Genomic DNA, 5,130 nt, shown 5'->3' on the forward strand with positions numbered 1-5,130 from the left:
TGTTCTCTCTCTCCTTTTGGTGCTGTGTTTTGAAACAGAGGCATTGAGTGGCAATCATGTTCGGTCCACAGTCCACTCTCAGCACGGATCTCACATCCTGGGAGGATCCTCCCGACACCCTTTATTTGGTGCTCCCTTCTCTCTCTGAGCTGACTTTTCCCCTAGTGTGTGCGGCTAGGCTCCAAGCCATAGAGTAAACCTCCTGGTACTTATCTAGGCTATTCTTGGTTGTTAGTCTCCTATTTTCTTATTTTATGTTCCCCAGATGAATGCAATCTTTCTGTCTATCCCTCTCTTTCTGACTCAGTTCCCTTAGAATGATACTTTCCATGTGTTACTACTTGTATATAAATGTCCTTTATCCTTTCTAACACCTACATAGTACTCCATTGTGTAATTTCCAGGCGTTTGACCTGGTTCATTGTGTCTGCGTGTGATTCACTTCTATTCTCAGTGCATCATGGTCTGAAAAGATTGTTTATACTATTTTTATCTTCCTGATTCTATTGAGGTGGTGGGTATTTGCAATGTTTCTTCAGGTTGGTGTATAGGTATGGGGAATATGATGTCACACTAGATTTTTTAGTACACTAAACTACTTGTGGCCTAAAATTAGGCCATCCCGAGTCGGATCTCGCGAGAGAGGACGGAAGCCTGTGGGAGCCCATGGTCTTTAAAGTACGGTTCAGCCCTTTCCTCCAGGGGTAGTTTGTAAACACGGCTGAGCTTGGGCTCGCCCGGCGACTGCCAGGAGCATGAATTAGTGACCGGGAAAGGGACACGTAGATGGAGACTTGAGGATCACTGCTTACTTGATGAGAGCTGAAGGAGTTTCTGGCAGCAGAGTAAATAAAGCTCATGGCCCACCACCTAGAAAGTAACCTTGCCATGAAAAAGAGGATGTGATAAGTTGTTCAACCTATGAAATTCAAGTTACATGTGAATTCTGCCAGGCAGTACAAGGACCTGTGGAATATGAGTGATGACAAACCCTTTCTATGCACTGCGCCTGGATGTGGTCAGCGTTTTACCAACGAGGATCATTTGGCTGTCCATAAACATAAACATGAGATGACACTGAAATTTGGTCCAGCACGTAATGACAGTGTCATTGTGGCTGATCAGACCCCAACACCAACAAGATTCTTGAAAAACTGTGAAGAAGTGGGTTTGTTTAATGAGTTGGCAAATCCATTTGAGAATGAATTCAAGAAAGCCTCAGAAGACGACATTAAAAAATGCCTCTAGATTTATCCCCTCTTGCAACACCCATCATAAGAAGCAAAATTGAGGAGCCCTCTGTTGTAGAAACAACTCACCAAGATAGTCCTTTCCCTCACCCAGAGTCTACTACCAGTGATGACAAGGAAGTACCATTGGCACAAACTGCACAGCCCACATCAGCTATTGTTCGTCCAGCATCGTTACAGGTTCCCAATGTCCTGCTTACAAGTTCAGACTCAAGTGTGATTATTCAGCAGGCAGTACCTTCACCAACCTCAAGTACTGTAATCACCCAGGCACCATCCTCTAATAGGCCAATTGTTCCTGTACCAGGCCCTTTTCCCCTGCTGTTACATCTTCCTAATGGACAAACCATGCCTGTCGCTATTCCTGCATCAATCACAAGTTCTAATGTGCACGTTCCAACTGCGGTTCCACTTGTTTGACCAGTCACCATGGTGCCTAGTGTTCCAGGAATTCCAGGTCCTTCCTCCCCTCAACCAGTCCAGTCAGAAGCAAAAATGAGATTAAAAGCTGCTTTGACCCAGCAACATCCTCCAGTTACCAACGGCGATACTGTCAAAGGTCATGGAAGTGGACTGGTGAGGAACCAATCAGAAGAATCTAGACCACAGTCTTTACAGCAGCCAGCCACATCCACTACAGAAACTCCGGCTTCTCCAGCTCATACAACACCACAGACACAAAATACAAGTGGTCGTCGAAGAAGAGCAGCTAACGAGGATCCTGATGAAAAAAGGAGAAAGTTTTTGGAGCGAAATAGACCAGCGGCTTCAAGATGCCGACAGAAGAGGAAAGTCTGGGTTCAGTCCTTAGAGAAAAAAGCAGAAGACTTGAGTTCATTAAATAGTCAGCTGCAGAGTGAAGTCACCCTGCTGAGAAATGAAGTGGCAAAGCTGAAACAGCTTCTTCTGGCTCATAAAGATTGCCCTGTAACCGCCATGCAGAAGAAATCTGGCTATCATACTGCTGATAAAGATGATAGTTCGGAAGATCTGTCAGTGCCGAGTAGTTCACATCCTGAAGCTATTCAGCACAGTTCTGTCAGCACATCCAATGGACTCAGTTCAATCTCCAAGGCAGAAGCTGTGGCCACCTCACTTCTCACCCAGATGGCAGACCAGAGTACAGAGCCTGCGCTCTCCAGATTGTTATGGCCCCTTCTTCCCAGTCACAGCCCTCAGGAAGTTGATTAAAACCTGCAGTGCAACAGTTTTAGATACCTATTAGTGACTTCAAAGGGAAATCAAGGAAAGACCAGTTTCCATTTATGCGAAATCTGTTGTTTAAAAAAAATTTTTTTTACTTGAAATGAAATTTGGCTCTAAAGGTGGTGTAGCACCAGTTGACGACCAGATCTAGTCTCTTGGAAAAAAAGACTGATTTTGCTTTTTTTAAAATAAATATTGTTAGATTTATTAAAAAAAAAATTAGGCCATCCCCACTTCTAAGTAAGACACGCCCACTTCAGAAGAGGCCACGCCCACACGGGAACCTAGTGTGTGTGGGGGGGAGGGGTTAAAGGCTGGGTGGGTAAGAAGAACAGAGCAGCGTTGGGGGCAATGAGGAAGAGGCTCAGGTCTGCTTTTGTCCTAGGGTCCTAGAGGACGCCTGGGGCTGTGCAGATTGAGAGCCAAGTCCCGGGTTCAAATACTGGTGGGCAGACTGATCTGGGTTGGGAAGAAGACTGGAGCAGCATTGGGGGCGAAGAGAAAGAGCATAAATGTAAATTTCTTAAGGAAGTATTTGTGTCTTCAAAGAAAAGCTGATATTCTTCTATAAAATATTCATAAAATTTTCATATAAATAGTTCTAGAAAATGGCAGGTGGGCATAGAGTGATAGAACAGTTGGTAAGCATTTGGTCAACTCAGGTTCAATTGCAGACACTCCAAACTGTTCCCTGAACCTTAGGAATAATTTCTGACTGCAGAACCAGGAGTGAAAAAAAAGCATACAAAAAGACCAAAATAAAATGATATTTTAAAAACACACAAATGTTTACCTGACCTTCGGCTTGCTGCTCCACCATTCCCCCTGTGGTTTGCTTCTGACTGATACCATTGGGTTTATTCAGAGCAGGAGACAGAGCTCAAATGGAAATCAGAGTCCCTGCCCCTCGGTCCCGTGGCTGTGTCCCAGCAAGTTTCACACCAGACCTTCACTATGCTAAGGTCCCAGACCACAGCTCCTTCCTGACAGACCCACTTAACAAATTAATGGTTTTTATAGTTATTTTTCCTATATTTCTGTAAGTACAGGTGAAGACAGAGAGCAGCCTCTACATTAATCCCTCAGCAACTTCCAAGGGGGTTAACTATAGAGAGTCAGCACCCTCATGTCCCCTGCAGCAAAGAAAGAACACTCAAAAACTAATGGGGAAAACATGTAGAATCCCACAAAGTTCAAGAAGCGAAATGAATATAACCAAAGACATAAAACACCAGTAAATCCTCATACAGTATTTTTGGTGACATTTTGATGAGACTGTTCAATGAGTTCAAAGAAACAATGGCACAGGTAATCAGCAAAGCACAAGTATGAGAGTAAAAATAATAATATTACTACAGAAATGGCAGAATTGAATAACATGGTAGGTAACATAAAAAGTTAAAAGTCAATGGAAGCTCTGAACAACAGAATAACAGAAACTGAGCAAAAGATTGAGGAACTCCAAGATGAGAAGAAAACTGCTATGAAAAAGCAAAAAATAGTTGATATATTGAAAAACAATGAAAACAGACCAGACAACTATTGGATGAAGGGAAGAGGAACAATTTAAGAATTATAAAAGTCCCTGAAAAACAGTAAGGCAAATGTGATGATGAAATATGAAACAAGTTAAAGAAACCATAGATAAGAACTTCCCAGTGTTGATGATTATAAGCACCAAGAAGCAAATGACCCTAAGAGTGCTAAAGAAAATAGAAAACAATATGGAAAATTTCTAATACACTATACTCAAAAGACACAATCCAAAGATAGAGACAGAATATTGAATGCAGCAAGTTTAAAAAAGGAACTAACATACAGAAGTAAGTCCAAAGATGTACAGAAAATCTCTTAGCCAGAAAAATTTTGGAGAAATACAGTGGAAAAAAAAACTCAATGAAATAAACACTTGATCAAGAATACATTATCTGCTAAGTTGTCACTGTCACTGTCCTCCCGTTGTTCATCAATTTGCTCGAGTGGACCCAGTAGCATCTCCATCGTGAGACTTTGTTGTTACTGTGTTTGGCATATCAAATATGTCACAGGGAGCTTGCCAGGCTTTGCCATGTGGGCGAGATACTCTCCGTAGCTTGCTGGGCTCTCCAAGAGGGGCAGAGGAACCACACTCGGGTCGGCCATGTTGGCTGCGTGCAAGGCAAATGCCCTACCCGCTGTGCTATCACTCCAGCCCATCTGCTAGGTTATCGATCAGATTTGAAGGAACTTATCAAAGCTTCATTGGCAGGCAACAGCTTGGGGAATTCATAGACCTGAGACCATTTTTTTTACAAGAAGTATTAAAAGACGGATTTAAAGGATAAAAGAAAATTCATATCATGTAGCATTGTGTATGGCGCTCACTAATGCTGCATATAGTTATACTCTACTAGATTATGAAAAATTAAAAACATTTAGAAATTAATCATCATCAGAAATTTACTTTAATAGATTTTTTCCTAAAAGGGAAAATAAATGCTTAATTTATGATAGGTGAGATATGAGCACATGATCCCTTCATCATTTGACATGCCATTACTCATGAATTTAATTGAGAGGGCACCTGTAATGTCTCCATTCATGCCTGTCAAGTGGTAGTGTAGCCCAAGGCATCTGCTCACTCCAGGAACACGAAGAGCCAAAATCTATTCTTTCAGGGTCATGAGGAAGAAGT

At 42.2% G+C, this 5,130-nt stretch overlaps 1 pseudogene; it reads left to right on the forward strand.

The window, feature by feature from the left end:
• Window positions 1-632: 632 nt before the first annotated feature.
• Window positions 633-2,641, forward strand: LOC130026893 (cyclic AMP-dependent transcription factor ATF-2-like; annotated as a pseudogene).
• Window positions 2,642-5,130: the final 2,489 nt, after the last annotated feature.

Source organism: Sorex fumeus, unplaced genomic scaffold (genome assembly GCF_029834395.1).
Source record: "Sorex fumeus unplaced genomic scaffold, SorFum_2.1 ptg000035l, whole genome shotgun sequence".
Lineage (NCBI taxonomy): Eukaryota > Metazoa > Chordata > Mammalia > Eulipotyphla > Soricidae > Sorex > Sorex fumeus.